Consider the following 11,191-nt stretch of genomic DNA (forward strand, 5'->3'; position numbering starts at 1 on the left):
TACGTTGATTTCATTATTCGATCTCTCAATCCGAATTCCTCCAAGGACCCCTCTCCTCTTTCCTTAGATTATCCTATCTTCGTTATAAACTGATGACTCAAAAAACAATCCTGTAAATATGGCGCTTTATTGGATATTTAACGCGATAAAGCTGCACAAACGTGTTGTCCGCCACAATCAAGCATGGTGTCACCACAAATTTGTCATACATAAGCATCGGTAGATTGTCTCGTCAATGTGAATAACGTCATTTTCAGGAGGTTGTTATACAACTTCATTAACGAGATATTATTAGGCAAGCAGCGAGGGTGCGTGAATGCAAACTTGATTATGAAATGTAAAATTGCGAGACTGACGAAAAAGAAATGACTGAAATGCAGTTTAGCTATAGTGCAAGACTTATTAATTTTTGGCCAATGTTCACACGTGTATAAATACTATGCCGACCTCTAAAAAAAGACACGGTTATAGAAACGATGAAATTTCATAATATTACTTTGTCGACAGCTGCTGCTAGTCGATTAACAATGAGATATACAGTTTTCGCGCGATTTCTGTTAGCAGGTGGAATGTAAATTATAATCAAAGCAAGGAATTTTCTCTTTCGTCAATAGTCAATCGCGGCTGGTAAAAGCTGGAAGCTTTCGAAAGATCCGTGGCCCGTTTACTTTGGCATAGTTTCTAAAAAGAACCGTAGCAGTGGCCTTGATTTTATTTATGACATAGCAACGATGGAACGCTAACCAGCTGGATAAATTCTGGAAAATCACGAAAAGCAATAATTTCACGGCAAAGGACAAGCGAGCGTATATCTCTATTAAGGTATGTACGGTACGCTTCGAGTACTTTGAGCTTGATTCATGAAATATTTTAAAAATTTCACACTTTCCGAACTGCCAAATTTCTGCAGGATTCGTCAGCTTTTGCGACAAGCGCGATTATATCACGTACGTGTTATTCGTAGAGATGAAAGCAATCGTTGATTTCGGTGCTTCGCGGTGAATATACATATATATATATATATATATATATATATAGTGGAACAATTCGATATTGGGCGCATAGTCATCCGGTGAAAAATAATGCTATGGAGGAAAAATTCCAATGTCTCGTTATTCGGCTGAATACACAGCATGATTGACGCAGCAGACAATTTTACACGTGACGATATCACGCTCACGTTTTCGAATTCGAGTATTTACGGACATTCTAAGCTAACATTCCCCCGGCGCTATTTTGTCTGTCATTTGCAGCCGTGAACGCGTCCCAGAAAAACACATCGCGTTTACTTCCCTGAGGAAACGAAACGTCTAACATTCTATAATATTTTAATCCTCTCTAAATATCTATTTTTTTATAGATTTATAAAAAAAGAATGATTTACACTGATAATGATGTATCATAATATATTATAGTACATGTGATAAGTGAGATATATTGATTTTTCTTGTGGCAAAATTAGTATAAATAAAATGATAGGAGTTTTTATTAAATTATACAATTCTTAATATTAATATAAAATGTTTGAAAAATATGACAACCAGTAAGATTTAAGAAAAACGTAAATGATTTTCAGTCGTTTTTCGTTGTATAATAATGCATTTCACACGCAAAAATAGAAAAGCTCCACTCTTATCAATGAAAGTGGGAAAAACTTCACTAGTTTATACTTTCTGCTTTTATTGCCTTTTCAATAAATTTTTAACTGTTTTTGATTAAATTTAACATGCTGTTTTCAAAACGCAAAGACTTTTTTAACAATTCAAATTTATTAAATACAAGTAATTCATATTCAATATTTTTTGTTTTACAACATATAAATTCGTAACATATTTGTATAGCAATGTTTCATTTACTTCAAAATACGTTCTTTTTTTCTGTAACAGAACACTATCAAGTCTATATATTTAAGTGTTTATATTAAAAGTGACAAATTATATTCACTACACTTAGCCAAGCTGATACCTATACATACAAATTTAAATCCAAATACCTCGTAAACGCCAAGGTGAAATGGTACATTCACAAAGTGCTTTGGAGAGCTCATGAGATAAGCTATAAGAATATTTAATAAAAAAAAAGAGAGAATCCAATATAAAAACTCAAAGCGACCTTCAGCCACCTTCAAACTCAATGCAAAGTTAAACCAAAGAAACCTTCCGGTATATATTTTAATGTACTTTTTATAATTTCATAAAGGTTTTTATTTTCTAAACACACATGGTTTTAAGATTTTCAACGGTTTCAGTACTTTTAATAAACCTTATATGTATTAATAAAATTTGAAGGTATCAGTTACGTCATTTATATGATTATATGCATTTAGTGTAGAAGCAGTAGAAATTTTTTAAAGGTGCGAGTACACAGCGCATGATACGTGTTGAGCGAACACGCGGCTTGTGAAGTAGACACATCACACACCACGTATGGATCGGACCGACGCGCAACGCATAGAGTCAACGCGCGGCATGAACTCCGTTTCAAAATTCAGTGACCCTAAATTTTATTTAGCTTATTAATTAAAGGTGCCATCTTACACGGCGTGTCTACTAATACCAGCTTCATGAGGGAGCAAGATCGCTTTTTATAAAAAAAATCGCATAATTGCACCTGCGAACCTTAATTTTTCCTCTGAAATAGTATTTACTTAAGAGTGTTGGAGACCGGAGGTGTGTTGATTGTTGGTGCAAGCGATCTAGGATTCTTGGGCAGCCTCACTTCAGCGCATTCTCCGTCTCTGTTCCACACTCCGCACATTGGCACAACGCCGCCAGATGGCCACCTCGCCGAGCGTTTCTCATTAGTCAAATGTTGTTCGAGATATATTTAAGCCCGCGAGCCGTGTCAGGACTCAGGACTGACTAATCACAGCGAGATTATACAAAATTTACTTAATTTGTTTCCTCCTTTTAATTTTGTAATCCATTAAATTCTGAAAATAATAGCATAATATTCATGACAGTTCGTGATACATTATAATTTTTTTTTCACATTTTTGAGGATATTAATAAAACAATTAAAAATTAATGTCGTTTTCAAACCATATTAGATTGCATTCGGAACAATGACTAACTTCTTGCACCACGTATATAAAGTCCAAGAAAACTAAACAGTGCTGAGGTACATTATAAAGGGCGGACAATCATCAAAACTAAAAATAATGAAAAACAAATTAAATAAATACTTGTATAATCTTAAAATAAATGCTATGTCAAAGGGTGGTGAAAATCAGCAAAAAAATAAAAAATGGAAAAAAACTAATAGAAATTGACAGAAAAAAAATCAATCAAAAAACTAAAAATATTAATGATAAATATTGCGCCAGTAATTTTGGCCGGGCTCAAAATTGATACCGTATAAAATCTAAAATTTTTCAATTTCGAACAAAAAGCCCGCTAGGTGGCTCCACCCCCCATATTCGGAATTCCCTGTATAAAAAAGCAAGCAATCAATCATCTCATGCAGCACAGTCCTAACCGTGTGGTTTGGAGGTTTACGGAGACACCGGACCCTGTTACTAACACCCCCTCGGTTTAGAAGAGAGGAGAGAATGCATGATTATTCTTCAGACAAAACTGGTGACCGCCAGTTGGTGAGTCATCACCAGGTCCCATCGGATTGTGAATCCCGACAAAAAATTTTAAAATCGCTCTGAAAATTGGCGCAAGAAAGATACTAGATCTGGATCGGGATCAACTTATTCCAATCTGGGATCCAAAATACTTATATTTTGTGTCAATCAATGGGGTAACGGCCACGGCATATTTAAGGTCACCTAAATTCCTCAATCATGGAGCTCCACTGAAGTAACTCCGGCGCGACGAGAGGGGTGGGCATGGGATTGTAAATTGGAAGACATTTTCGGAAAATTTACTAAAGTAAGCAGTAGGATCGAAAATAATACTGTACGGAAAAATGTAGCTGCAGCGACACGAGTTGCAGTAAAAGATTTGTAATGCAATGTTTAAAGCTGGGATAGCAACAGAGCGTTTGCTACACCGTTCGAAAAACAGTCGCAAAACGTATTCTCTATTATCTCACAGCTCTCTGATTTTTACTGAGTCCCTATACAACAAAAATGTAAGGTGCAGTTATATGGTATTATTAGTATTTTTGATATTAACCAGTGTTTGTGTTAATCTTATTTTGTCGCATAAACGTTGTCGGAACACAGTAATAAATATTTCATATGATTATCCATACAGCACACTTGATTAAAAGTTGCCTTATAGACATCCTTTAGTCATCCAATTGACTAAAAGGCGCATAAAAGAAATCTTTAAGTCATTTGGTGCTCTGTAGGTAGTTATGAGAATACGCGTTCTTCCTTTTTCTAGTTCTATTTCATATTCAAGTTACTGTAAATATAGATGATGCTGATAATTCTAGTGTAACTTATGCACCACTTTTGACGCATAGAGAAATTGGAGAATTAAAGAGTACTCTGATGCTTAAAATACTATTAATTCATTACCAGTTGCCAGTCACACATCCTATCCTACATCAATAAATTCAAATATAATCAGATACGTATTATATAATTTTTCCTTGTACCTTATAAATCTATTTTTCAAAAATTTTAATTAGTCTGGATAAGAGTAATAGTATCTGCTTTTTTTATAGAAGCGCACAAATTTACTACATTTACTTGAAGGAACTATAATAATTATTTAGCCAATATTATTCACATATATTTGCATTACTTGTATTAATTTTTTTCTGGTCCTTTTACACGCAAAGTTGAAAACCCCTATAATAGACTAAAGGTTTTGTTTCATTAAGAATATGGAATTTTACGTCATCTCAGTGGAAAAAATGCAGCTGAGTTTGGAGATAACGAGCAAGATAGACAGAATAAGTTATAATAATAATAAGACCAAGGTCAACCGAAAAGAAAACATGCGATAGTAAACGGAGAGAGAGAGAGAGAGATCATAAACTTTAAAAGGCCACTACAAACAAATTAAAAAGGATAGTGGGATGATCGAGGAAGGAGGGGGAGGGGTTGAATTGTTTCATACCCCCTACAGGATGTAACCATAATTAGCATCCTACTCGATTCTAAAGGCCGAAAATCCAAATTCGAAAGGCTAAACAAAAACTTTTTCAACCTCGACTATGGGTGATACGTTATAGATGGTGTAAAAACCTAATTACCCTTACACTCCCAATCTCCCTTTTTTTGAAGAGTGTCTGAGCTGTAATACAAAAACGCATGCATTTAGACCTTGGGACAAGGAGTAATTAATGCCAAATGACCTCTTACCTCAAGGTCACAGTTTGGGCAGTAGAAGGAGATTGAGAACCAATTAGGAAGCTTCACCTAAGAGACACGTAATTTACAAAAATAAAAAAATATGGAAGTCATACGGATCTTCTCGAAGTATTGTCCTTCTAAGGGCTGTCGCCAGATGGATATGCACGAAACATTTCCTGGTTACTAAAAAAAAATTGTCACGAACCCTCATGAATATTGCAATGTTAATTTCTGAATTGATTGTGCTACAAGAACATGTGCTTCAAATTAAAATAATAAATCTTATGCTCTCCCGCGCGTAAAAACATTGAGGGTCGCAATCAGTTGTACGAGTCCCTCATAATATCTTGGAGACAGTATCGCAGGATAGAGTCGCCATTGTTAAAAACTGAATACTTCGTGAGCCTATTATGCGATAATATTATTTTAAAATTTAAAATATCAATCACAATTTACTTTTATTTATTTATTTATTTTCAAATATAATCTATTATAATTATCGACTTATATTTATTAATAAATTTTAGAGAATGAAAAATTTTTTCTGCGGTGGGACTCGCGAACCTGGAACCGATGTTAATCTCGCGCGCAGCCTCCGACATTTGGTCGATTCGGCTAGCCTTTAAGTTGTTTGACACAGGTTCGTTTATTTCACTTAAACTATACGATATATTCTTCTATTATAACTGTACACGCGAAAATAGTCTTCAATCAAAATCGAAGTTTGACTGAATGGACTGAACGTCGGACAGTTGTATGTGAGATTGAGATCGGTTCCAGATTCCAGTCACACAGTGGAAGAAATTTTTCATGCACTAAAATTAATTAATAAATATATGTAAGTCGATACTTTTTTATAATAGATAATATATGAAAATAAATAAACTAATAAATAATATGTTATCGATTTTTTGCATTTTAAAATAATAGTATCGCGTACGCCTTTGCTTTATCATTTATTTTATTCTAATATTATTTCTGTCAACATTTTGAGTTTTCAAATTTGAATTTCAGATTCATAAATCAGCGATCCCCAAAACCTCGCCTAGTGATAGTTTCAAACCGATCACTGAAATAGAAAAAAACGTGCCACAAATAGTTAAAGCCCTTACGGAGTAGTCAAATCCGTTTCAACTTTCGAGCTCAAGCTAGCTACCTCGTATCGGTAAAGTAGGCAAGGGCTTTGGTTTTCCTTGTACGTGCTGACACCTTTCCAATAAAAGTCCAACTGGCTTTGAAAAAGCAGCGGCAGTAGATCAGGAGGCTAACGAATAAATGCAGTTTTGTACTGTACCCCCAGAATCTCAAAAGCTTTTAAAACTTAACAGTCTACGCATGAAAGTCACACAATAATGTTCTTGTACACGCACTCTATATTAATTGAATTTACCGTGACAATTTAAAATCCCATAAATTCATAAGTTAATAGGAGTTATAGTTTAAGCTATCGTCAAATTACGTCTCGGTTGAGCTGTCAGAAAATTGGCATCGCGTTAAGAAATATTAAATTCGTTACATTGAGTAAGAGTGGGATATTTCGGCGTTTACCTTGAAAAGTATTCGTCATCGTTTCTCTATTGATATCCGAAAAACTGGGCCGTTTGCCTAATTTTCGCGGGTGCCTCCTGCATTATCAAGTTACGTATTTTGGCCAAACGATAAATAATAACTCGGCAGAAACGTAATGAGCGCTAGCGAGATAATAATACGAGGCATCCTGTATATACGTACGTATATACATACGAGATGCTTTCGTTTCCCAGAAGAATAGCAGCCAATAATTTCGGAGAAGTCAGAGCGAGTAAACATAAGTCTTTAATTTTAATGTGCGCGTTCACGTCCATGACCGTGACTCTGTGACGAAAACAAGCCCGGACGGTCATTGGTGCGATACGAAACGAACTGCCAGGAAATATGGCAGAGCGTAATGCATTGGTCCGGGTAAAGATGGAGTGGTTAGAAATAGGTAGGAACGCTGGATTCCAGCGGGTATATTTAATGAGGAAAGCTAAGTAATGGCTGTGTTAGCGAGGCTTCTCAGTTAGTGGCCAGGAAGTGGATATAAGTATAGATATAGACCGAGGATGGCCTAGTTACCACCGCAGTCGCCGACGAAATATTAGAATAAACCCACGCGCGTAATACAATCCCGATGGTAAGGTAACCAAATTTAGCATGTGACTGCCAGACGCCCTCGAGACACATCGGCGAAAGATGATTCATCCGAACAATATTATCTATACCTATACCCTTTCGATTACTTAATGACCCGATTGCCCGAAAAGTGTAAAACTCCTCTGTGTCTCGCTAATTTACCTCGAGCCTTCTTGCCTTCCTACTCTTCTTTCGTTATTCCTTCCATAGTTCCATCCTTCTTTCCTACAATTCTATTCTCACTCTCTAAAACACGAGCGGACGAGGCTAGAGGGCGCCACGCGGTACTCGCATCTCATCTAGCGGCGGCAGTCGGCAGTCTCGGCACACTCTCGCCACCACTCGCCACCAGTCACACACCCGCCCGACGCACACGCCTCCCTCCGATATAGTCCGATTCGAACGTTCGCCGTTCGGTTCGACCACGTTTCATGTTTTATCCAACCTCCAGTCTCTCACACGTTACACATATTCTCCTTCGTTATGCCGTTCCATTCGCGCAATATACACTTTCATCGGAACACAATGATGAAAATCGATCGTTGAACACTGGACATGCATTATCAAAACCCGTGGTTGGATTCGGGTAAAGTAAACGGCCCTTGTCGCTTTAGCACTGACCGATACAAACCGTTGAGGTTAACTCAATTTAGGTTATAACCGATCCCTTCATCTTCATCTCCAGCAGCAATAACCGTTAGAGGGATTGCAATGTAAAATTTAGTATTACATTTAGATAACGATTGATTTTCCACGTTGCTCAGCAAGAATCCAAAGACTTGCTGGTTAAAGAAAAGCGCGTAACTGGTAATTAACACTAGATTACCGGAAGGAATCAATTCGTCTCTCATCCGTCAAAATAGGGTATAGATGGTGAGTATAGGGTAAGTAACGTATCCAATACATAGAGGATGACCAATCGATGGACGATTCACTGCCAAAATGATTATCGCGATATAAATTTAAGAAAAATTAAAGCTGCCTTATAGTTTTTCTTTTGTTTTAAACAATGCCTTTAACTGTTAATACATATCAATTACTTTTCCAATTAAAATTAAATTTTAATACTTACTACCAGTAGAGTGGTCCATCTATTGTTGTTTTTACTTATTTGTGACAATTTTGTCTGATACAATCCATTTCACACTACTTACAATGGGTTGAATTATTTTTCATTTGATTAATTAATAATTTGTTTATTCAATTTTAACATTTGCTTCTAAAACGAGACATTATATTTTAAATATACAGCTTTGATGCACAACAAAATGCTAAACAATCTGTCTGTTGAGCATGTTACCATATATATGGATTTTTTTAACAACAGGGTGAAAAGGGGAAGGAAATAGTATTTATTGTATGCATTTTATAATTTTATTAAAAACCAATACACGTCTTTAAGATAATTTTTGAAGTTTTTCGAAATATCAGTAGTAAAATCGTAAATGAGTAAAATTGACTTTCTCCGGCAATCTATAAGTGTTAAGAAAACGGATATGTATAGTAAGAGTATAAGAGCCAGAGTATAACGATACACGTAGCAGTGTCTCGAGAAGCAAAGTAAAACTGCACTGATTTCTCGTTACCTGACATGTCTATGATTCGATTAGCATCGTCGCCTATTCTCTCTGCATCGTTCCTAAATCAAGTACCCCATCAGGAGGACTCGTTGAACAATTCATTCATCCGCCAAATTCGGATGGTTTATGTATTCCTGATACGACGGAGCGAGGGGGCAATGATCCCGGAATCGATACGACATCCGTTTTCCGTTCGTTTTTATTTCCGCCAATTCCGTATTTGATTCTAAATCAGATTTGTGTGTGTGTGTGTGTGTGTGTGTGGGCGTATATATAGGCGTGTGTCGAGATTATCCTGCTTCGTACTACTTCAAAAGGCATATTTACTGTAAAAGAGAACCTGCCAGAAATAATCCAGTTGATTATTAATCGCATCGATTGCTAACCTCTTTAAGATTCTCAGAAATAATTAACTCGCAGAAGTTCACCATTTTAATTACATCACCGTTTCACTCTGGATATACAGCGAGCCAGAACATTTTTCACTTATAAAATGATTCTGCATTATTTTTTTTGCACATAATTATGCAAAAAATGCAATGATCAGAAGACTTGAGAAAGGAATATTAAAAAATCATCCGAACCTACTAATTCTTTATCCCCTATGATGAAAATTATAAAAATAAAACGTTATCTATTTAGAGAACCTTAACGATAGAATTTCAATAAATAACAGTTCTTCCAAAGTAGCCCCTGTATAGCGTAGGCTTAAGAGTAACGTAAATCGATGGTCCAAGCATCGTCGTAGACCGAGAACATTTGCATGGGTACGCAATTCGTAGAGTCTTTTTCTACGAAGATGCAGCATTGGGTCACTTGAGACTATTATCGAGTCGAAGTGTTTTTCCGAGCACGAACGGCTCCAACGAGTCGATGGCTGCACGTCGATGACAAGTTGAAATTTTGACAAGGAAAGCAGCCTTGACCAATCGTGCAAGGAAGAACTTTGTGGGTGCGCGTAAGTAAGGGGTCTGGTATAACCGTCAACCTCTCTATATAAACCCACGTGCGCGTATACACATTCGACTAAAAATAGAAATTTGAGCAAGTTGGTATTAATAGAGGATGAGTGTGTTCTCTCGCGTCGAGTCCGTCGTGGTTCTCCCTGCTTTTCTCATTTCCTGCGAAGAGCCACGAGAGCCCCTCCTCTTTTTCTGCTCCTCGTCCACCCACCGTCAAAAAGGATCAGGGCCGAAACCACGTGTGTTTCCCAAAAGGCGCACCACACTCACTCGAGCTATTTTCATTTTTAATGCTCTCCCAGCATTTTTTTTCTCCCATTCAGTTCTCCTCCCCCTCCTCCTCCTCCTCCACTTCTTCTTCTTCTCCCTCCTCCACCTCTCAATCTACACCAGGCTCCCCCCCCCCCTCCCAGCTAATAAAAATGGCTCCGTACCAGCTCAGCTTGTAATATCATATTACACGGAATACACTCTCGTGTTTTGTATCGTGCCAGAATCTCAAACGGAATAAGCTACGATTTTCCACGGTTATTTTGCGTCCGCCGACTCGATACTCTTGTGAAATAGTAATCGACGTTCGTGGCCAAGGTTCTGAGTGGCCTTAGCAACAAATTGCTACGACGACCAGAAATCAAGCGGGGGGGTCTCTCTCTCTCTCTCTCTCTCTCGCGAGAACGCGAGTCGCGCGTTGCGAGACCGCGGTCCGCGCATTGGCTGGATCTCTCGATGCTTCGTTCGTGCGTTATCGTGGCTCGGCTCGGTTCGGCTCGGCTCGACTCGTCTCGTCTCGAGTTGAAAGCAACGAAAAGGGGCCAATGCATAATCGAGGATTTGGCCACGTTTCCTTCATCATCCACTTTTATCAGCTACGACTCGCGTTCCCGGAACCACCCTGTCACGTTCCTGCCACATTCCTTGACGAACGTCGCTGGAACTCTCTACCAATATATTCGTCGCATCTATACGCGAACGTTCCAATCTCACCAGTGGCCACACGAATTTTAATTCCTCGATACGACATTCTTCTAAAAATTCCTACTCGACTCATACCTCTAATTTTAACTCTTTAAAAATAACAGCGTTCATATAAAAATCCGAGGGATCGTCGACTATCGGAGGATCCAACGTGTACAAAAAATATTATATAACGTTTCTTCGGAGTATTTTGTCAGGATCCCAAGTTGCTCTTCGTGAATTATACTTTTTATTGCCGACTCGGATTTTCATCGGATCGAATG

The sequence above is a fragment of the Prorops nasuta genome, unplaced genomic scaffold (genome assembly GCF_024137725.1).
Source record: "Prorops nasuta isolate Cenicafe-Biocafe unplaced genomic scaffold, Cenicafe_Pnas_1.2 PNAS00045, whole genome shotgun sequence".
Lineage (NCBI taxonomy): Eukaryota > Metazoa > Arthropoda > Insecta > Hymenoptera > Bethylidae > Prorops > Prorops nasuta.